Source organism: Pelophylax lessonae, assembly GCF_965119305.1.
Source record: "Pelophylax lessonae genome assembly, chromosome: 13".
Taxonomy (NCBI): domain Eukaryota; kingdom Metazoa; phylum Chordata; class Amphibia; order Anura; family Ranidae; genus Pelophylax; species Pelophylax lessonae.
Genome location: NC_138780.1, coordinates 166,548,461 through 166,573,255, shown reverse-complemented (window position 1 = coordinate 166,573,255; position 24,795 = coordinate 166,548,461). Strand labels below are relative to the sequence as shown.

The 24,795-nt window shown below is 44.8% G+C and overlaps 1 pseudogene across 1 annotated transcript in view; it reads left to right on the top strand.

Annotated features, from left to right (window-relative positions):
• LOC309543309 overlaps positions 1-18,017 on the top strand; it is a 53,012-nt pseudogene extending 34,995 nt beyond the window's left edge. Inside the window, exon 2 of the transcript XR_014226134.1 lies at positions 17,965-18,017. The product of XR_014226134.1 is annotated as an uncharacterized misc_RNA (transcript). The remainder of the gene's footprint in view (positions 1-17,964) is intronic.
• The last annotated feature ends 6,778 nt before the right edge of the window (positions 18,018-24,795 follow it).

The following is a 24,795-nucleotide window of genomic DNA, read 5'->3' as shown; positions in this document are numbered from 1 at the left end:
GTGAGCTTGTCCACATTGTCTCTGGACAGGCGGCTGCGCTTGTCTGTTATAACGCCCCCAGCCGTGCTAAATACCCGTTCAGATAATACACTGGCTGCAGGGCACGCCAGCACCTCCAAGGCGTAAAGGGCAAGCTCAGGCCATGTGCCCAATTTGGAGACCCAGAAGTTGAAGGGGGCAGACCCCTCATTCACTACATGTAGGCGTGTGCACACATACTGCTCCACCATGTTGGTAAAATGCTGCCTCCTGCTAAGACGTTCCATCTGAGCTGCTGGTGCTGCTGTTTGTTGTGGCGTGCTGACAAAGCTTTTCCACATTTCGGCCATGTTAACCCTGCCTTCTGAGGTGCTGGCGGTGCCCTGGTTGCGTTGGCGACCTCCTCCTCCTCCTCCTCCTCCTCTGCCTTGTGCTTCCACTGCGGCCCCGCTGTCAGATGGGAATGCCAGCAGCATGGCGTCTACCAGCGTGCGCTTGTACTCGCGCATCTTGCGATCGCGCTCCAGTGAGTGAATTAAGGACGGTACGTTGTCCTTGTAACGGGGATCCAGCAGCGTGGCCACCCAGTAATCAGCACAAGTTAGAATGTGGGCAACTCGGCGGTCGTTGTGGAGACACTGCAGCATGTAATCGCTCATGTGTGCCAGGCTGCCCAGAGGCAACGAAAGGCTGTCCTCTGTGGGAGGTGTATCGTCCGTGTCCTCTGTATCCCCCCAGCCACGCACCAGTGATGGCCATGAGCTGGCCTGGGTGCCACCCTGCTGTGAACATGGTTCCATCTCCTCCTCCAGCTCCTCCTCCTCCTCATCCTCCTCATCCTCCAGAACTGTGCCCTTGCTGGACAATTGTGTCCCTGGCGTTTGTGTGTGCAGGAACCCACCCTCGGAGCCCCTTGCGAATGACTGCCCTGAAAGCCTTGGAAATGTTACCTCTTCATCCTCCTCCTCATCCTGTGCCACATCCTCTTCCATCATCGCCCGAATTGTTTTTTCAAGGAGGCATAGAAGTGGGATAGTTAAGCTGAGAACGGCGTCATTGCCACTGGCCATGTTGGTGGAGTACTCAAAACAGCGCAACAAGCCACACAGGTCTCGCATGGAGGCCCAGTTATTGGTGGTGAAGTGGTGCTGTTCCGCAGAGCGACTCACGCGTGCGTGCTGCAGCTGAAACTCCACTATGGCCTGCTGCTGCTCGCACAGTCTTTCCAGCATGTGCAAGGTGGAGTTCCACCTTGTGGGCACGTCACATATGAGGCGGTGAGCGGGAAGGCCGAAGTTACGCTGCAGCGCTGCCAGGCGAGCAGCAGCAGGGTGAGAACGCCGAAAGTGCGCACAAACGGCCCGCACATTCTGCAGCAGCTCTGATATATCGGGGTAGTTTTTAAGGAACCTCTGCACCACCAAATTCAGCACATGCGCCAGGCAAGGGATGTGCGTCAAACCGGCTAGGCCCAGAGCTGCTATGAGATTTCTCCCGTTATCGCACACCACCAGGCCGGGCTTGAGGCTCGCTGGCAGCAACCACTCATTTGTCTGCTGTTCCATGCTCCTCCACAACTCCTGCGCGGTGTGTGGTTTGTCCCCCACACAGGCAAGTTGTAAAACTGCCTGCTGTCGTTTACCCCTGGCCGTGCTGAAGTTGGTGGTGAAGGTGTTACGCTGTCCGGATGAGGAGGCGGTAGAGGATGAGGAAGCGGAGTAGGAGGAGTTAGGAACAGGAGGCAAACTGAAGCGCCCTGCAATCCTCGGTGGTGGAAGGACATGCGCCAAATTGCTATCCGCCTCAGGCCCATCCGCCACTGCATTTACCCAGTGTGCCGTTAGGGAGATATAACACCCCTGACCGTGCTTACTGGTCCACGTATCGGTAGTTAGGTGGACCTTGGCACAGATGGCGTTGCGCAGTGCACACCTGATTTTTTCCCCCACTTGGTTGTGCAGGGAAGGGATGGCTTGCCTGGAAAAGTAGTGGCGGCTGGGCACGACGTACTGTGGGACAGCCACCGACATAAGGTTTTTAAAACTGTGCGTCTCCACCAGACGGAATGACAGCATTTCAAAGGCCAATAATTTTGAAATGCTGGCATTCAGGGCCAGGGATCGTGGGTGGGTAGGGGGGTACTTCCTCTTCCTCTCAAGTGTTTGGGAGATGGAAAGCTGAACGCTTCCACGGGACATTGTGGAGATGGTTGTTGGTGACCCAGGTGGTGGTGTTGCTGACAGATCGTCTGTTTGCGGGGTGGCAGGTGCCGGTATCACTACAGATGTGGCTGGAGCGGCCGAGACTGCAGCAGAAGAGGAAGCAGGATGAGCCAGAGACGTTTCTTGGTTTTGAAGGTGTGTACTCCACTGCAGCTCGTGCTTTGCACTTAGATGCCTGATCATGCAGGTTGTGCTCAGGTTGAGAAGGTTTATGCCTCGCTTCAAGCTCTGATTGCACAGGGTGCAAACCACTCGTGTCCTGTCATCAGCACATTTTCTAAAGAACTTCCACGCTAGAGAACTCCTTTGAGCTGACTTTGGTGCGCTCGTTCCCTTGCTGCGTTGGGCAGTAGCGGGCGTAGTGTCTAGGGCACGGCCGCTCCGCTTCTGCACCCTGCTCCCTCTTCTGCTGTGCTGGTGGCTCTGTGCGACCACCGCCTCTTCCTCCAAACTACTCAGGTCACCTGCATGACGTTCATTCCATGTGGGGTCGAGGACCTCATCGTCCTCCACATCATCTTCCACCCAGTCTTCACCCCTGCCCTCCTTGTCGGTCTCCACAATGCTGAACGCCGCAGCAGTTGGCACCTGCGTTTCGTCATCATCGGAGACGTGCTGTGATGATCCTTGCATGTACTCATCTTGAGAAATAAGTGGTTGGGCATCGCTGCACTCAATCTCTTCCACTTCTGGGGCAGGGCTAGGTGGATGGCCCTGGGAAACCCTGCTGACAGAGTCATCAAAAAGAAGAAGAGACTGCTGTATGGCTTGGGGCTCAGACTGCTTGCCTGATTTGCAAGGGGGTGAGGTGAAAGACGGTTGGACATCGGCTGCAGGTGCCAACTGTGACCTTTCTGCAGTAGACTGGGTGGGAGACAATGTGAAGGAACTGGAGGCACTGTCAGCAGCAAACCAATCTACTATCGCCTCCACTTATTCTGGCCTCATCACTTCTAGGGGCGTATGATGCCCTACCAAATACTGATGCAGGTTCTGTCGCCTACTCACACTTGAGGAAGGTGTTTCACTTGTGCGTGTAGCTGGCACAGATCGACCACGTCCTCTCCTTGCAATAGGAGCTCTACCAGCAGCACCACGACCCAGGCCACGGCCCTTATTTGACGGTCTCCTCATATTTCTGTAATTTAAGATCTTGCCCTAGAAAGGTTTTTATTGAATAGCGGAATAGGAAATATGATCCAAAAAAGTGTATGTATCTCGCACGTACAAAACCACACTAGGCCCCAATTACTATTGTTTCTACCCCTAAAAGGATGGATGAGGAGTAGGAGGAGTATGGAACAGACAGCACCCTCAAATCTTCAGAAGTATGAGATGAACCTCAAAAACTTGGAAAGGTGGATCTCACACGTACCGACACAGACTATCCCGCAATTCAATTGATCCTCAAAGGTTTTTATTGAATAGCGGAATAGGAAATATGATCAAAAAAAGTGTATGTATCTCGCACGTACACCACCACACTAGGCCCCAATTACTATTGTTTGTACCCCTAAAAGGATGGTTGAGCAGTAGGAGGAGGAGTATGGAACAGGCAGCACCCTCAAATCTTCAGAAGTATGAGATGAACCCCAAAAACTTGGAAAGGTGGATCTCACACGTACCGACACAGACTATCACGCAATTTAATTGATCCCCAAAGGTTTTAATTGAATAGCGGAATAGAAAATATGATCAAAAAGAAAGTGTTTGTATCTCACACGTACACCACCACACTAGGCCCCAATTACTATTGTTTGTACCCCTAAAAGGATGGTTGAGGAGTAGGAGGAGGAGTATGGAACAGGCAGCACCCTCAAATCTTCAGAAGTATGAGATGAACCCCAAAAACTTGGAAAAGTGGATCTCACACGTACCGACACAGACTATCACGCAATTTAATTGATCCCCAAAGGTTTTAATTGAATAGCGGAATAGAAAATATGATCAAAAAGAAAGTGTATGTATCTCACACGTACACCACCACACTAGGCCCCAATTACTATTGTTTGTACCCCTAAAAGGATGGTTGAGGAGTAGGAGGAGGAGTATGGAACAGGCAGCACCCTCAAATCTTAAGAAGTATGAGATGAACCCCAAAAACTTGGAAAGGTGGATCTCACCCGTACCGACACAGACTATCACGCAATTTAATTGATCCCCAAAGTTTTTAATTGAATAGCGGAATAGAAAATATGATCAAAAAGAAAGTGTATGTATCTCACACGTACACCACCACACTAGGCCCCAATTACTATTGTTTGTACCCCTAAAAGGATGGTTGAGCAGTAGGAGGAGGAGTATGGAACAGGCAGCACCCTCAAATCTTCAGAAGTATGAGATGAACCCCAAAAACTTGGAAAGGTGGATCTCACACGTACCGAGACAGACTATCACGCAATTTAATTGATCCCCAAAGGTTTTAATTGAATAGCGGAATAGAAAATATGATCAAAAAGAAAGTGTATGTATCTCACACGTACACCACCACACTAGGCCCCAATTACTATTGTTTGTACCCCTAAAAGGATGGTTGAGGAGTAGGAGGAGGAGTATGGAACAGGCAGCACCCTCAAATCATCAGAAGTATGAGATGAACCCCAAAAACTTGGAAAGGTGGATCTCACACGTACCGACACAGACTATCACGCAATTTAATTGATCCCCAAAGGTTTTAATTGAATAGCGGAATAGAAAATATGATCAAAAAGAAAGTGTATGTATCTCACACGTACACCACCACACTAGGCCCCAATTACTATTGTTTGTACCCCTAAAAGGATGGTTGAGGAGTAGGAGGAGGAGTATGGAACAGGCAGCACCCTCAAATCTTCAGAAGTATGAGATGAACCCCAAAAACTTGGAAAGGTGGATCTCACACGTACCGACACAGACTATCACGCAATTTAATTGATCCCCAAAGGTTTTAATTGAATAGCGGAATAGAAAATATGATCAAAAAGAAAGTGTATGTATCTCACACGTACACCACCACACTAGGCCCCAATTACTATTGTTTGTACCCCTAAAAGGATGGTTGAGGAGTAGGAGGAGGAGTATGGAACAGGCAGCACCCTCAAATCTTCAGAAGTATGAGATGAACCCCAAAAACTTGGAAAGGTGGATCTCACACGTACCGACACAGACTATCACGCAATTTAATTGATCCCCAAAGGTTTTAATTGAATAGCGGAATAGAAAATGTGATCAAAAAGAAAGTGTATGTATCTCACACGTACACCACCACACTAGGCCCCAATTACTATTGTTTGTACCCCTAAAAGGATGGTTGAGGAGTAGGAGGAGGAGTATGGAACAGGCAGCACCCTCAAATCTTCAGAAGTATGAGATGAACCCCAAAAACTTGGAAAGGTGGATCTCACACGTACCGACACAGACTATCACGCAATTTAATTGATCCCCAAAGGTTTTAATTGAATAGCGGAATAGAAAATATGATCAAAAAGAAAGTGTATGTATCTCACACATACACCACCACACTAGGCCCCAATTACTATTGTTTGTACCCCTAAAAGGATGGTTGAGTAGTAGGAGGAGGAGTATGGAACAGGCAGCACCCTCAAATCTTCAGAAGTATGAGATGAACCCCAAAAACTTGGAAAGGTGGATCTCACACGTACCGACACAGACTATCACGCAATTTAATTGATCCCCAAAGGTTTTAATTGAATAGCGGAATAGAAAATATGATCAAAAAGAAAGTGTATGTATCTCACACGTACACCACCACACTAGGCCCCAATTACTATTGTTTGTACCCCTAAAAGGATGGTTGAGCAGTAGGAGGAGGAGTATGGAACAGGCAGCACCCTCAAATCTTCAGAAGTATGAGATGAACCCCAAAAACTTGGAAAGGTGGATCTCACACGTACCGACACAGACTATCACGCAATTTAATTGATCCCCAAAGGATTTAATTGAATAGCGGAATAGAAAATATGATCAAAAAGAAAGTGTATGTATCTCACACGTACACCATCACACTAGGCCCCAATTACTATTGTTTGTACCCCTAAAAGGATGGTTGAGGAGTAGGAGGAGGAGTATGGAACAGGCAGCACCCTCAAATCTTCAGAAGTATGAGATGAACCCCAAAAACTTGGAAAGGTGGATCTCACACGTACCGACACAGACTATCACGCAATTTAATTGATCCCCAAAGTTTTTAATTGAATAGCGGAATAGAAAATATGATCAAAAAGAAAGTGTATGTATCTCACACGTACACCACCACACTAGGCCCCAATTACTATTGTTTGTACCCCTAAAAGGATGGTTGAGCAGTAGGAGGAGGAGTATGGAACAGGCAGCACCCTCAAATCTTCAGAAGTATGAGATGAACCCCAAAAACTTGGAAAGGTGGATCTCACACGTACCGAGACAGACTATCACGCAATTTAATTGATCCCCAAAGGTTTTAATTGAATAGCGGAATAGAAAATATGATCAAAAAGAAAGTGTATGTATCTCACACGTACACCACCACACTAGGCCCCAATTACTATTGTTTGTACTCCTAAAAGGATGGTTGAGGAGTAGGAGGAGGAGTATGGAACAGGCAGCACCCTCAAATCATCAGAAGTATGAGATGAACCCCAAAAACTTGGAAAGGTGGATCTCACACGTACCGACACAGACTATCACGCAATTTAATTGATCCCCAAAGGTTTTAATTGAATAGCGGAATAGAAAATATGATCAAAAAGAAAGTGTATGTATCTCACACGTACACCACCACACTAGGCCCCAATTACTATTGTTTGTACCCCTAAAAGGATGGTTGAGGAGTAGGAGGAGGAGTATGGAACAGGCAGCACCCTCAAATCTTCAGAAGTATGAGATGAACCCCAAAAACTTGGAAAGGTGGATCTCACACGTACCGACACAGACTATCACGCAATTTAATTGATCCCCAAAGGTTTTAATTGAATAGCGGAATAGAAAATATGATCAAAAAGAAAGTGTATGTATCTCACACGTACACCACCACACTAGGCCCCAATTACTATTGTTTGTACCCCTAAAAGGATGGTTGAGGAGTAGGAGGAGGAGTATGGAACAGGCAGCACCCTCAAATCTTCAGAAGTATGAGATGAACCCCAAAAACTTGGAAAGGTGGATCTCACACGTACCGACACAGACTATCACGCAATTTAATTGATCCCCAAAGGTTTTAATTGAATAGCGGAATAGAAAATATGATCAAAAAGAAAGTGTATGTATCTCACACGTACACCACCACACTAGGCCCCAATTACTATTGTTTGTACCCCTAAAAGGATGGTTGAGCAGTAGGAGGAGGAGTATGGAACAGGCAGCACCCTCAAATCTTCAGAAGTATGAGATGAACCCCAAAAACTTGGAAAGGTGGATCTCACACGTACCGACACAGACTATCACGCAATTTAATTGATCCCCAAAGGATTTAATTGAATAGCGGAATAGAAAATATGATCAAAAAGAAAGTGTATGTATCTCACACGTACACCACCACACTAGGCCCCAATTACTATTGTTTGTACCCCTAAAAGAATGGTTGAGCAGTAGGAGGAGGAGTATGGAACAGGCAGCACCCTCAAATCTTCAGAAGTATGAGATGAACCCCAAAAACTTGGAAAGGTGGATCTCACACGTACCGAGACAGACTATCACGCAATTTAATTGATCCCCAAAGGTTTTAATTGAATAGCGGAATAGAAAATATGATCAAAAAGAAAGTGTATGTATCTCACACGTACACCACCACACTAAGCCCCAATTACTATTGTTTGTACCCCTAAAAGGATGGTTGAGGAGTAGGAGGAGGAGTATGGAACAGGCAGCACCCTCAAATCATCAGAAGTATGAGATGAACCCCAAAAACTTGGAAAGGTGGATCTCACACGTACCGACACAGACTATCACGCAATTTAATTGATCCCCAAAGGTTTTAATTGAATAGCGGAATAGAAAATATGATCAAAAAGAAAGTGTATGTATCTCACACGTACACCACCACACTAGGCCCCAATTACTATTGTTTGTACCCCTAAAAGGATGGTTGAGGAGTAGGAGGAGGAGTATGGAACAGGCAGCACCCTCAAATCTTCAGAAGTATGAGATGAACCCCAAAAACTTGGAAAGGTGGATCTCACACGTACCGACACAGACTATCACGCAATTTAATTGATCCCCAAAGGTTTTAATTGAATAGCGGAATAGAAAATGTGATCAAAAAGAAAGTGTATGTATCTCACACGTACACCACCACACTAGGCCCCAATTACTATTGTTTGTACCCCTAAAAGGATGGTTGAGGAGTAGGAGGAGGAGTATGGAACAGGCAGCACCCTCAAATCTTCAGAAGTATGAGATGAACCCCAAAAACTTGGAAAAGTGGATCTCACACGTACCGACACAGACTATCACGCAATTTAATTGATCCCCAAAGGTTTTAATTGAATAGCGGAATAGAAAATATGATCAAAAAGAAAGTGTATGTATCTCACACATACACCACCACACTAGGCCCCAATTACTATTGTTTGTACCCCTAAAAGGATGGTTGAGTAGTAGGAGGAGGAGTATGGAACAGGCAGCACCCTCAAATCTTCAGAAGTATGAGATGAACCCCAAAAACTTGGAAAGGTGGATCTCACACGTACCGACACAGACTATCACGCAATTTAATTGATCCCCAAAGGTTTTAATTGAATAGCGGAATAGAAAATATGATCAAAAAGAAAGTGTATGTATCTCACACGTACACCACCACACTAGGCCCCAATTACTATTGTTTGTACCCCTAAAAGGATGGTTGAGCAGTAGGAGGAGGAGTATGGAACAGGCAGCACCCTCAAATCTTCAGAAGTATGAGATGAACCCCAAAAACTTGGAGAGGTGGATCTCACACGTACCGACACAGACTATCACGCAATTTAATTGATCCCCAAAGGATTTAATTGAATAGCGGAATAGAAAATATGATCAAAAAGAAAGTGTATGTATCTCACACGTACACCACCACACTAGGCCCCAATTACTATTGTTTGTACCCCTAAAAGGATGGTTGAGGAGTAGGAGGAGGAGTATGGAACAGGCAGCACCCTCAAATCTTCAGAAGTATGAGATGAACCCCAAAAACTTGGAAAGGTGGATCTCACACGTACCGACACAGACTATCACGCAATTTAATTGATCCCCAAAGGTTTTAATTGAATAGCGGAATAGAAAATATGATCAAAAAGAAAGTGTATGTATCTCACACGTACACCACCACACTAGGCCCCAATTACTATTGTTTGTACCCCTAAAAGGATGGTTGAGGAGTAGGAGGAGGAGTATGGAACAGGCAGCACCCTCAAATCTTCAGAAGTATGAGATGAACCCCAAAAACTTGGAAAGGTGGATCTCACACGTACCGACACAGACTATCACGCAATTTAATTGATCCCCAAAGGTTTTAATTGAATAGCGGAATAGAAAATGTGATCAAAAAGAAAGTGTATGTATCTCACACGTACACCACCACACTAGGCCCCAATTACTATTGTTTGTACCCCTAAAAGGATGGTTGAGGAGTAGGAGGAGGAGTATGGAACAGGCAGCACCCTCAAATCTTCAGAAGTATGAGATGAACCCCAAAAACTTGGAAAAGTGGATCTCACACGTACCGACACAGACTATCACGCAATTTAATTGATCCCCAAAGGTTTTAATTGAATAGCGGAATAGAAAATATGATCAAAAAGAAAGTGTATGTATCTCACACATACACCACCACACTAGGCCCCAATTACTATTGTTTGTACCCCTAAAAGGATGGTTGAGTAGTAGGAGGAGGAGTATGGAACAGGCAGCACCCTCAAATCTTCAGAAGTATGAGATGAACCCCAAAAACTTGGAAAGGTGGATCTCACACGTACCGACACAGACTATCACGCAATTTAATTGATCCCCAAAGGTTTTAATTGAATAGCGGAATAGAAAATATGATCAAAAAGAAAGTGTATGTATCTCACACGTACACCACCACACTAGGCCCCAATTACTATTGTTTGTACCCCTAAAAGGATGGTTGAGCAGTAGGAGGAGGAGTATGGAACAGGCAGCACCCTCAAATCTTCAGAAGTATGAGATGAACCCCAAAAACTTGGAGAGGTGGATCTCACACGTACCGACACAGACTATCACGCAATTTAATTGATCCCCAAAGGATTTAATTGAATAGCGGAATAGAAAATATGATCAAAAAGAAAGTGTATGTATCTCACACGTACACCACCACACTAGGCCCCAATTACTATTGTTTGTACCCCTAAAAGGATGGTTGAGCAGTAGGAGGAGGAGTATGGAACAGGCAGCACCCTCAAATCTTCAGAAGTATGAGATGATCCCCAAAAACTTGGAAAGGTGGATCTCACACGTACCGACACAGACTATCACGCAATTTAATTGATCCCCAAAGGTTTTAATTGAATAGCGGAATAGAAAATATGATCAAAAAGAAAGTGTATGTATCTCACACGTACACCACCACACTAGGCCCCAATTACTATTGTTTGTACCCCTAAAAGGATGGTTGAGCAGTAGGAGGAGGAGTATGGAACAGGCAGCACCCTCAAATCTTCAGAAGTATGAGATTGTGTTCACTGTACCCCACAAAGATTGTGTTCACTGCACCCCACAAAGATTGTGTTCACTGCACCTCAAAAAGGATTTTGTTCACTGCACCCCACAAAGATTGTGTTCACTGCACCCTAAAAGGATTTTGTTCACTGCACCCCAAAAAGATTGTGTTCACTGTACCCCCCAAAGATTGTGTTCACTGCACCCCACAAAGATTCTGTTCCCTGTACCCCACAAAGATTGTGTTCACTGCACCCCACAAAGGATTTTGTTCACTGCACCCCAAAAAGATTGTGTTCACTGCACTCCAAAAAGGATGTTGTTCACTGCACCCCAAAAAGGATTTTGTTCACTGCACCCCAAAAAGATTGTGTTCACTGCACCCCACAAAGATTGTGTTCACTGCACCCCACAAAGGATTTTGTTCACTGCACCCCAAAAAGATTGTGTTCACTGTACCCCCCAAAGATTGTGTTCACTGCACCCCACAAAGATTCTGTTCCCTGTACCCCACAAAGATTGTGTTCACTGCACCCCACAAAGGATTTTGTTCACTGCACCCCAAAAAGATTGTGTTCACTGCACTCCAAAAAGGATGTTGTTCACTGCACCCCAAAAAGGATTTTGTTCACTGCACCCCAAAAAGATTGTGTTCACTGCACCCCACAAAGATTGTGTTCACTGCACCCCACAAAGGATTTTGTTCACTGCACCCCAAAAAGATTGTGTTCACTGTACCCCCCAAAGATTGTGTTCACTGCACCCCACAAAGGATTTTGTTCACTGCACCCCAAAAAGATTGTGTTCACTGTACCCCCCAAAGATTGTGTTCACTGCACCCCACAAAGATTCTGTTCACTGTACCCCACAAAGATTGTGTTCACTGCACCCCACAAAGGATTTTGTTCACTGCACCCCAAAAAGATTGTGTTCACTGCACCCCAAAAAGGATGTTGTTCACTGCACCCCAAAAAGGATTTTGTTCACTGCACCCCAAAAAGATTGTGTTCACTGTACCGCACAAAGATTGTGTTCACTACACCCCACAAAGGATTTTGTTCACTGCACCCCAAAAAGATTGTGTTCACTGCACCCCAAAAAGGATTTTGTTCACTGCACCCCAAAAAGGATGTTGTTCACTGCACCCCAAAAAAGGATTTTGTTCACTCCACCCCAAAAAGATTGTGTTCACTGCACCCCACAAAGATTGTGTTCACTGCACCCCAAAAAGGATTTTGTTCACTGCACCCCAAAAAGATTGTGTTCACTGTACCCCCCAAAGATTGTGTTCACTGCACCCCACAAAGATTCTGTTCACTGTACCACACAAAGATTGTGTTCAATGCACCCCAAAAAGGATTTTGTTCACTGCACCCCAAAAAGGATGTTTTTCACTGCACCCCAAAAAGGATTTTGTTCACTGCACCCCAAAAAGATTGTGTTCACTGCACCCCACAAAGATTGTGTTCACTGCACCCCACAAAGTATTTTGTTCACTGCACCCCAAAAAGATTGTGTTCACTGCACCCCAAAAAGGATTTTGTTCACTGCACCCCAAAAAGGATGTTGTTCACTGCACCCCAAAAAGGATTTTGTTCACTCCACCCCAAAAAGATTGTGTTCACTGCACCCCACAAAGATTGTGTTCACTGCACCCCAAAAAAGATTTTGTTCACTGCACCCCAAAAAGATTGTGTTCACTGCACCCCACAAAGATTGTGTTCACTGCACCCCAAAAAGGATGTTGTTCACTGCACCCCAAAAAGATTGTGTTCACTGCACCCCACAAAGATTGTGTTCACTGCACCCCACAAAGGATTTTGTTCACTGCACCCCAAAAAGATTGTGTTCACTGCACCCCAAAAAGGATGTTGTTAACTGCACCCCAAAAAGGACGTTGTTCACTGCACCCCAAAAAGATTTTGTTCACTGCACCCCAAAAAGGACGTTGTTCACTGCACCCCAAAAAGATTGTGTTCACTGCAGCCCAAAAAGATTGTGTTCACTGCAGCTCACACACAGAAAAATGGATGTGGATCACTGACACCTGCCTATCTCCTATCCCACACCACACAGCAATATCGATTGTAGTTTGTAGAACACAGTTTCCCTAAAATTCAGCAGCAGCCTCTCCCTAACAGGATTGAGAAGAGATCGTAGATCGGGACTAAGTGCAGACCCCACACAGCAATATCGATTGTAGTTTGTAGAACACTCTGACCCTAAAATTCAGCAGCAGCCTCTCCCTAACAGGATTGAGAAGAGATCGTAGATCAGGATTGAGTGCAGACCCCACCCCCCACACAGCAATATCGATTGTAGTTTGTAGAAGACACTGACCCTATAATTCAGCAGACTCTATCCCTAAAATGCCTACAACTCGCCCTGCCTAAACACTCCGACCTGTCCCTCAATTCTATCCGGACACAAATGTTTTTTTCCTGCCTGTCTTTCCCTAATCAGCAGCCAGCACGTTGATGTGTGCTCTGTCCCTGATCTAAGCAGCAGAATGAAGACGCTGCGGCTGCCTGGAACTTATAAAGACTTGGTCACATGCTTCAGACGGCCAATCACAGCTACTGAGACATTTGCAGGCATGGCTGGGATGGCTTAAGGCACACCAGTTAAACGATTGTTGATTGGCTGTTGAAAGCCCGCCATGAAAAGAGCGCCAAAGCATGCAAAACCCGGAAATAAAACGACCGAACACGGATTTTTACCCGAACATACAGTAAAGTGTCCGTGTCCGTGTTCGGGTACAAAAAATCCAATTATTCGGTACGACCACGAATAATACAGTCCGTGTTCGCTCAACACTATATATGGAGCATAAATAATATATGTATATCCATGCAGCGGAGAGAATTGTCTCAGGTTACATGTAATACGCACAACATCCATGCATCCATGCAGGGGAGAGTATTATCTCAAATTAACTCAACATAATGCTGTGGAGGGTATGAGGAAAATGTTCCCAAAACTCTAAAAAAAAGGTCTATATGAGAAGGCATCAGTTTTTGACCAGCAGTTAGCTTCAGGATAGACACCAACAGGACAGTATTGATACCACTACTACAGAGCAGTATTGTGTCATCGTATATTGCTGTATCTGGATTAAATAAACCCACGTTTGATTTCATCCTCATGCCTAATCTGAATCCATCTTACCTGAGCATCTGCCGGTCCGGTCTGCCCCACTGCTTGGATACGAAGGTAGGAAGTCACACAGCTATTATCAGTTATACCTTCATTCACCTTCATGTGGGGACAGAACATAGAATATAATCCACAATTGAAAGCACAAAAATAGGGTTAATAATGAGAGTGTTTTGATGTTAGTGAAGCCAATGGAATGTTTACAAAGAGGATTACAACAACACATTTGTCTGTACTGACGCATGGAAATAGAAAGTAAACCGCCCACATTAAGGTATTGTGCGGTCCAAGTTTCTATATCCGTGCATTAGAGTAAACAACAGATGTAAACCTGTAAGTTTAATATGGTAGAGATGACTCGAATATGTGCGCAAAAGTTGTTCTATTGCTAAATATTAATCGTCATTATAAATTGTACTACCAAAAACAACCCTACCAACGGGTGTGTGTAAAACGATGTATGTAAAGGGGGCAAGCAATAAGTGAAAGGTTTCACATGGATGTCCCAAAAGGGGGTCATGTACGATCAAAAGGTGTAAGCGAATTGAGAATAATATATATATGGAGCATAAATAATATATGTATATCCATGCAGCGGAGAGAATTGTCTCAGATTACATGTAATACGCACAACATCCATGCATCCATGCAGGGGAGAGTATTATCTCAAATTAACTCAACATAATGCTGTGGAGGGTATGAGGAAAATGTTCCCAAAACTCTAAAAAAAAAGGTCTATATGAGAAGGCATCAGTTTTTGACCACCAGTTAGCCTCAGGATAGACACCAACAGGACAGTATTGATACCACTACTACAGAGCAGTAATGTATAATCATATACTGCTGTATCTGGATTGAATAAATCCACGTTTGATTTCATCCTCATTCCTAAGTCTGGATCCATCTTACTTGAGCATCTGCCGGTCCGGTCTGCCCCACTGCTTGGATACGAAGTTAAGAAGTCACACAGCTATTATCAGTTATACCTTCATTCGCCTTCATGTGGGGACAGAAAAGTCAAAAACTGCCTTAAAGTCCACACCCCGGCCACAGATTCCCTCAGAGTCCAGTACCACACTCAGGAATCTCCCTTGCAACAGGTCCACATGCAGCAAATCTGGCTACAGTGCATGTTCCACAAGTCTTTGCTCGCATAGCAGAAGAATTGTTAAGGCACGTGGGGTCCCTCTCCAACCAAACCCCGCAAATCACGCAAAACACCTGAGGGACCTTGCCAGAGTGCCCCAGCACAGTCGCACTGCAATTTTCAGCCCCCAATTCAAAAGTATATTTTCTTAACCACTTGCCGACTGCCTAACGCCGATCTACGTCGGCAGTCAGCTCCTCACAGGCAAAGTGACGTAGGGCTACGTCACTAGCTTGTGAGGGTCTAGGGAGCGAGCGCGCGCCCCCGGAGGCGCGCTCCCGCTCCCGCGTGGTCACGGACCCCCCCCGCGCGTGTGACCGGCGGACCCGATGTCCGCCGGTCACTCGGCGATCGGCGGGGGAGAGGGAGAATGTCAGGCAGCTTGTGTAAACAAGCCACCTGTCATTCTCCTTGCTGTTAGGATACTGATCACTCGGATCTAGTATGTAGATCCGTTGATCAGTGTCCATACAGCTCAAGCCCCAGCCAATCACAGTAGAAAGCACGCCCCTAGGGATACACACAGCCCCTCCCTCCCAAATAAAGTTAACCCCTTCACTACCAGTGTATTTTTACAGTAACAGTGCATATATATAGCACTGATTACTGTAGAAATGTCACTGGTAACCCCAAAAGTGTCAAAAATGTCAGTCAAGGGTCCGATCTGTCCGCCCCAATGTCGCAGTACCGCAAAAAAAATCGCAGATCGCCGCCATTACACGTTAAAAAAAAAAACAACAAAAATGACAGAAATCTTTCCCTTTGTTAGTAAACGCGATAACTTTTGCGCAAACCAATCAAAATACGCTTTTTGCGATTTTTTTACCAAACATAGGTAGCATAAAACAAATTGGCCGAAAAAGTAAAAAAATTTTGATTTTTAAATTTTTTTTTTGGGGAATTTCATATAAAAAAATGTGAAAAATATTGCTATTTTTGCAAAATTGACGCTCTTTTTTTGTTTATAGCGCGTGATCAAAAAATCGCACAGGTGATCAAATACCACCAAAAGAAAGCTCTGTTTGTGGGAAAAAAAGGACGCCAAATTCGTTTAGGTACAGTGTCGCACAACCGCGCAATTGTCCGTTAAAGTCACGCAGTGCCGAATCGCAAAATACCCCCTGGTCGGAATGGGGGTAAAATCTTCCGGGGCTTAAGTGGTTAAAGAGACAGCGCACCCTAAATAAAAATGGCATAAAAGGACATCGCACAGTTCCCCCAGTGATGAAACTAAGCTAATGCAGCCTGATACTGATCACTACGAAGAACAGGAAGCAGAACCCATACTTCCAGCAGACCAAGTCGTGCGACCAAGATGCTCCCTTAAACCAACACTAAAGGTCAGGGAAAATTATCAAACCACAAAAGACGAGCTATGCGATAAACTGGAAGAGATATGGGAATGAGTTTCCTCCCTCATGTCAGGACTTAAATCCTCTGGTGATGTCACAAGCTTACAAGTCGCCATCAGGCAGCTGAACACAGCTCGTGAAAGATACAAGAGACTGTCCACAAGGTATATAACCTTTCTAAAAGATGCTAATAATGTTGAAGCCCTTTCAGAACTGAGCAAGGCAGAATCAATAGACAGATAAAGAGACACCATGGTGCGGCGTGCTAAAGATAAAGCGGAACGCCGTATCTCCCATTTGCAAGAAACTAGATCACACAGATCAAATTATTCTAAACATTCCTCTTGGTCAAACAGATCATTGTGCTCAAGAAGCTCAGCCCTAAGCGACAGATTACTAGAGGCCCGCATAAATGCAGAGCAATCCAAAGCCAGACGTTTCTTCACTGAAAAAGAAGCTCTTGAAAGAACAGAGGCCAAGAGGGCTGAAGCAGAGGCTCAAATAAAGATTCTTGAATCAGAGAGGAAGAGAAAATTGCATTAGCTAAAGTAAGACTACTTGAGCAAGCATTGAGCCAAGATCTTGGTCCAGTCTGCTCGCCACCACAGGAGATAGAAGATCCAGCTGATCGCACCAGCGACTATGTACTGGAACAGTTATCTGCACCACCCCCAGTATGCAGTACAATCCAAGCCGACAACACAGAAACCTCCAAGTCGACTCCACCTTCAGTGCCAGTGCCACTCACAGCGCCTGAGCAACCCGATGGCATTCACCCAGATGTGCCTTCTCAAGGACAGTTATTACAGCAAAAAGGCTATCAGGTGTTTCCTGGCCTACCCCCACAGCTCAAGCAGTAGTCATCACAATCTACCGAGGCTAGATGACAGCTCAACCCTGCAGCAACATCATTCTACCCGGAAGCATCTCACCCTTTCACGCCGCGCAGCCTACACGCCCCGGCGGCATCACAAGTTGTTGTGGGAACAAGCAGTGAGAAATCAGATATGTCTGAGTTTGCCAGGTTTATGGTGAGCAGAGAGCTAATTAATACAAGTCTCTCAAAAGCTACAGAGCTTAGAAGGCAACCTTCAAGGCCGCCATTGCCAACCTCAACCTAACCGCAGAACAGTAGCTCAACCTCCTGATCAAATGGCTGGGCCCAGGTTCCACAAATCGAATCTAGAGCCTCAGAACTGTCTATGTGGGACAAGCAGAAGCAGGTCTCACTGCCGCCTGGCAGAGACTCGAACGTACCTTTGGCAGTGCAGAAGCGATAGAGAAAGCCCTATTCAAGAGACTGCAGAACATCCTAAAGATCAATCTTAAGGATGTCCATAAGCTTCAGGATTTGAGTGACCTGCTCATGGAACTAGAGCTTGCCAAAAGAGACCCTCGTCTGATCGGGCTGTGCTACCTGGATACAGCCCATGGAGTGAACCCAATTGTCATGAAGCTACCATACAGTCTGCAAGAAAAGTGGGCGGCATCAGTCTCAAGGTACAAAAGGGTGCATGACGTCACCTTTCCCCCATTTATTAATTTCTGCAGATTCATTGATGAACAGTCCCAGATGAGGAATGACCCCAGCTTCAATTTCCTGGAGTTCAACACTACAGCTTCAGCGACACAATCATCAAGGTATGAAAGTGTCATGCATAAACACAGAGACTTTAAGAGCAGCGTGAGTGTTAGAAAGACTAACCTACCGTCTTCTGCAGCACTCACGGGTAAACAGTACAATACCTCATCAGGAGACAAGTCCTTCAATCGTGAATGTCCCATTCATAAAAAACCACACTCACTGAACAAATGCAAGGGGTTTAGATCCAAAACCATAAAGGAGCGCAAGAAAGTCCTCAGCGAGCTTGGGGTATGTTTCAGATGCTGCGCTTCATTGGAGCACATGGCTAAGGACTGTAAATCCATCATCAAGTGTGAGGAGTGTCATAGTGAAAGACATGCCTCAGCTATGCACCCTGTTCCACTCCCCAGAGACTCACCAGCTGCGGTCACCACCAATCCTGCTCCAAGTCATGGCGGGGAGCCCCAGAACCACGCTAACACAGCCACCGCTGTTTCCCTGCTCATGTTTGGAAGTATGTGGCGAGGGCCGGAGTAAGAAATGTTGTGCCCGAATATGCCTAATCAAGGTCTATCCAGAGGGACTACCAGAAAAGGCAGTAAAAATGTATGCCATCATCGATGACCAAAGCAACAGGTCCCTAGCGGGACCTAAATTCTTTGAAGCCTTTGGGAAAAAAAGGGACCATCAGAACCCTACATCTTAAACACCTGCTCAGGCCGCATAGAGACTAGCGGCAGGAGAGCGCAAGGATTCATTGCTTCTCCCATCAGTGGGAATACAGAAATACCCCTACCAACACTGATTGAATGCGATCAAATACCCAACCATAGGGATGAAATTCCTACTCCAGAAGCTGCATTTCACCAACCGCACCTAAGACACCTAGCCAACTTTATCCCACCTATGGACAACAATGCCGAGATTTTACTCCTGCTTGACAGAGACAATCTAAGGGTGCACAAGGTGCGTCAACAATGTAATGGTCCTGACTACGCGCCATATGCCCAGAGGCTGGACTTGGGATGGGTAGTCATAGGAAATGTATGCTTGGATCAACCAAGAATTGACACCTTCAAAACGTACGTGTGCGCAGATGGACGCACAACTTGCATTAAGCCGTGTCCTCATCACTATGAAGTGAAGCAGAAGTCTCCAGACCTCATACAACCACCTGACATAATTTCTCCCCTCTTTGCTGACAACTTGGGGAGATCAGTCTTTCACACAACCAAGGATAACGATAAAGTAGCCTTATCAGTAGAGGACAGAGAGTTCATCAAGATAATGGACAGTGAGTTCTTTAAAGATGAAACCGATCACTGGGTTTCTCCATTACCCTTCCGAACCACCAGGGTAAGGATCCCGGACAATCGGGAGCAAGCTCTATCCAGATTTAACTCACTTCAGCGTACCATGAACAGCAAGCTTGAGACGAGAGAACACATTGTCGCCTTTATGGATAATATATTCCGTACCAATCCAGCAGATCACACCACCAGGCCTATGTCTATAGGTTCTTTTACTAACTCTACTTGGCCTACAGGTCCAGAGTTTCTGGTAGGACGGGCAGACGAATGTGTACAGGAAGTTTTCAGCATCCAGGATCCGGATAATGATCCAAAAATCCGCGCTGAAGTTAGTGCATTAGTCACTGAAACAAGACAGACCTCCAGCCTTGACTGTCATTGCTTTGAACATTTCTCCAGTTGGATGAGACTCGTCAGAACCATTGCAAGGTTAGTGCACATCGCTAGATGTTATCACAATACTCAGGAAGATAAAGATTGTCATGGTTGGCATGTCTGCCATAAACCCTTCTCTGAGGACATTTCTCATAGCGAGTCTCTCATAATACATCATGTCCAGCAGGGATAATTTAATGTAGAATGGAAGTGCTTGAACCATAGACAGCAGATTCCTATAAAAAGTCCTCTTGCTAACTTAAATCCAATTATGGACAGTTTTGGCCTGCTCAGAGTTCGTGGTCGTTTGAATCAAGCACACCTAGAATGCTGAACAAAATCCTGTCATTATTCCCAGCAAACATCATATCACCATGTTCAAAGAGATTACCGTGAAGATAGGCCCATGCCCGAATAATATATAACCACAACTATCTAGAGATAAAGTAGGGGTGTCTAGGCTGATTGGGAAAAGGAAGACCAGAGAACCATTACATTAAAAAAGAATTAATTTATTAAATGTATTTAAAACAAAATTAGTATACACACAGGGATGTATAAAGGCACATATAAAACATCCCTTGTATGCAAGACATATATTTAAAACCACAGCACAGAAATATTTCCCTATTATGGGAACAATACATGCTTCAAGCTGATGTTAGTGCAAGAAGACTTAGATGATATTCGGTTTGTGGGTCTCAATGAGCCAACGCGTTTCGCATCAGGCTTCGTCAGGGCCAGAGAGACCGAGCAATACCGATATTTCTATAGTATAGAAAAATAAGCCGCGCTGCGTGAAGTGGGTAAACAAAAAATTAATGTCCAAACAAAAATCAATGTCCCATATAACAACTTGATTGACGCTGAAAGCATAGATCACACTCCACGGTCTCTGTAGGAAATGTGCTTACCGGATAGCCACTAAAAGTCTGCAAAATTCATATGCTGAGATATAGTCACAGATCCGGGAGATGGGAGTTGTCAGAGTCCTCAGCGAATATTGTGAATGATATGCAAAAGAAAAAACTTACATAGTGTGATACCGTAATTGATATAAAGTTTCCACCACCAATAAGGAATCCCTATCAATCGTGCAGCAGCTCACCAAATGAATAATGAGTAAAACGTGAATAGCCCAGTGTAAAGAGAGAAATGTGGAACAAACCACCACCAATTGTGAAGCCTCTTACCGAAAAATAAGTCAAATGAGTAAATAGGTAAATCCAGATCGCCAAGAAACCAGAAACGTCACTCAAAAGCCCTATTGGTCTCTTACCAGATAACAAATAATCCAAGCAGTAGATCTAATAACGCTTTCCCATCATACGTGAAGCTCCGGGACCAACAGCATCAATGGTGTTAACTTTAAAGGGAAATCATCTTATTTCTTCCTTGGATAGCTCAAGTCTGAAGTGGGGTGTGTATAGAATTCCTGCCTGCCTTTTTGGACCCGAGAGAGAGAGAGAGACCCCAAGGCTCATCCCTGATGCACAGGTGCTGCATGCTGCAGTGTACAATAGTAACAAAAGAAGAACGACATTACTGATACACAATCACAAAATATTGAATTTATCATTAATACCAATACACTGTGGAGCAGCTATTACAGATAGAGCCCATGTGGATGTACCTAGAATACTGACCTTGCTGTAAACGAAGATTAGATGACAGGTAGGGAAAATCACAATCCCTAAAGTTAAATAATGGTTATGAGTGTCAAATTTTGTCTATGTTACTCTCCTATGTAGGTAGTAGAGAACTCCCATATATCAGTGGCAATTATTCCATCTTGTCCTTAGTGAAAGTTTATTTCCTCTTCCTGGTTCATAGATCCAGGGGAAACAAGATAACCAGGCTATAAAACATTAATATATTTCTCAACCCCATGTTAGTTAAAAAAGCGAATGTTCATATTCAAAAGATATTGAAATATATATCAGGGACGAAAGGTTTTTTATTATTTCGTATATATACACTTTTACCCACCTCATGTGCTATAATTAATTTAGCTCCCCTAAGGACCCACTTGTCCAACTCAACCATAGAGTCCACCTTAATAGGGAATGGGGAATATACCACACGATGCCAGGTAATGTGCTATGGAGGAATTTCAGAAAAGGACTGATTATATACTGAATAGGAAAGAAGGATATAGTAAAGGAAAACATAGATAGAAGGGGGGGGGAGGGTGAAAGAGGAGGAGGGGCAGGGGAAAAAAAGGGGGGAAAGATGAAGAGGGGTGGGAAGGAAGGGGGAGGGGGGGAAAGGGGGGGAGGAGGGAAGGAGAGACAAAGGAAAAAGAGAAAGAAGAAAGGAAAAGTATAGAGGAGAAAAGAAAGAAAATGGGATGTTGGACCAAAGTAGGGAGGGGAGGAAGGAGGGAAAGGGAAGAGAGCATAGACAAAAGTTACAGAAATGCAAACTTGATGGTGATGTAAATGCTAGTATTAGACACTCCATATGAAGGGACACATACCTTCCGAACAATCCACTGAGAATATATGGAGGCAGGCCTTTGTGAATGGTTTAGGCTGTACACCATTCAAAAGTCATGATGCCCATTCATGACCCTCTTACTAGCCTATAAAAGTAGAAAGTATGTCCTTAGAATGGGATTCAGCTAATATAGGGTCGATATCAATGTCTCACAGAAATGCATATTCCATACCTCAGTAACGATGTTTTTCCGCATGTGCCTGCCCCAAGGGATGTTGCCCCAAAGGAGGTTTAAATATAGTTCGTTTGGCACCAAACAATAAAACATGCCGCTCATCTAGCGGCATTACTTCTGGGAGCGGCGCATACAGCGGAACCCATCAATACGTCACCTCTCCTTACCGGAAGTGACGCGGCTATGCGTTCCAGTACACAAATGGATTCAGCAGAAATAACCACTCAGATGACACAATTTAAACAGCAAGTAACTGCGTTAATACACGCACTTGCTGAATTAAAAGAAGACAATCAGGCTCTGTCGCAGCAGGTAATTAGACTGACACAACTTACCTCTGCTCAGTCCCCTGAACCCAAAATAAATCCTCCTTTGGTATTTACAGGCGATCGCAAAAAATTTCGCAAATTTAAAAACGCATGTGAGTTACTTTTCTTGCTAAAACCCCGTACCTACCTTACTGATCACATTAAGGTTTGTACTATTATTTCTTACCTAACAGGCGATCCTCGGGCCTGGGCAGACTCTCTTTTTGAGAAAAACGACCAGCTTCTCAACTCCTATGCCTTGTTCCTAGCAGAACTCACTAGCCTATATGATGATCCCAATAGGCAGAGTACTGCCGATCTTCAATTAAGTACCTTGAAACAAGGTAGGAGACCTGTAGAAGACTTTGTCGCAGAATTCAAGAGATGGACACTTGATTCAGAATGGAATGATGCATCTCTGAAAACCCAATTTAGGCTTGGCCTATCAGAGGCCGTTAAAGACGAGCTCGCCCGAGCGGATCTGCCAAAAACCCTGGATGCATTGATACAACTCAGTATCACCATAGATAGAAGACTACGAGAAAGAAAGGCTGAGAAAATGGGAATGCCATTATCCAGTTCTTCTCGGATTTCGGCCGTTGACCCCGTTCCTATGGAGGTAGGAACCATACGCCCACCTCTATCAACTATGGAAAGAGCCAAAAGACGATCTGGTAATCTCTGCTTGTACTGTGCATCCCCGGATCACAAGATAAACGTCTGTCCCCTAGTCTACAAAAAGAAGGGTGAGTGTTCACATGTCCTCCTAGGGGGATTGACAACTTCAATCACTAACCCTTACCTTTCTGTTTGCTTAACATTACAGTGGGACCAGAACAGGATTACTACTAAGGCCATGATTGACACAGGATCTTGTGGAAATTATATTGACATACGTTTTGCTGCTTTAAATAAAGTTCCTATTATTTCTAAACTTAAACCTGTCTCAGTAAGTCTTATTAACGGTGTTCCTTTATCCTCTGGTCCGATCACTGATCAGACACAGGCACTCCTAGTCACTACTAACGGGTCTCATATGGAGACCACTACCTTTGATCTAATACCTTCACCCCACTTTCCCATTGTGTTGGGACTTCCCTGGTTGCACACACATCAACCAACCATAGATTGGAAGGAACGGACCCTGGCCTTCCTCTCTTGCTATTGCGAGGGTACGTGTAACCTCCCGTCTTTCGGGAAGATCCTGTCTGTGGTGACAGATGAGATTGCACCACTATGTTATCAGGATCTCTCTGAGGTTTTTCTTGAGAAAAATGCTCAAGCACTACCTCCCCATCGAGACTATGATTGTAGCATTGATCTACTCCCAAATAGCAAATTGCCGTTCGGTCAGGTTTATCCTCTTTCACAGGATGAACTTTCCCATCTCAAAGACTATTTGGATGAGAATTTGGAAAAAGGTTTTATTAGACCTTCCACTTCTTCCACAGCAGCAGGACTCTTTTTTGTCCGCAATAAGGACTCAAGTCTCAGGCCTATCATCGACTATAGGCAATTGAATGCTATTACAATAAAAGATCGCTATCCTCTACCACTTATCCCTGAGCTCATTGAGCAGGTGCGTGGAGCTACCTATTTTTCAAAATTGGACCTGAAAGGAGCATACAATCTCATTTGAATCCGTGATGGACACGAGTGGAAGACTGCATTCAGAACCAGATATGGATTGTTTGAATATCTTGTAATGCCATTCGGGCTATGCAACGCCCCTGCAGTTTTTCAACGATTTATAAACAATATTTTCAGAGACTTACTAGATGTCTGTGTTGTGGTATATCTAGACGATATACCTATATATTCACGATCCCTGTCTGAACACATAAGACATGTAAGACTGGTATTATCGAGATTGCTTGCACACAACCTTTATGTGAAACTGAAAAAATGCTTGTTTCATAAAGAAGAGGTACTCTTTCTAGGCTACATCATATCCAAAACAGGAATCGAGATGGACATGAGTAAGATATCCTGCATTCAGGATTGGCCTACACCAACCACACGCAAGGCGCTACAGCGATTCCTTGGATTTTCGAATTTC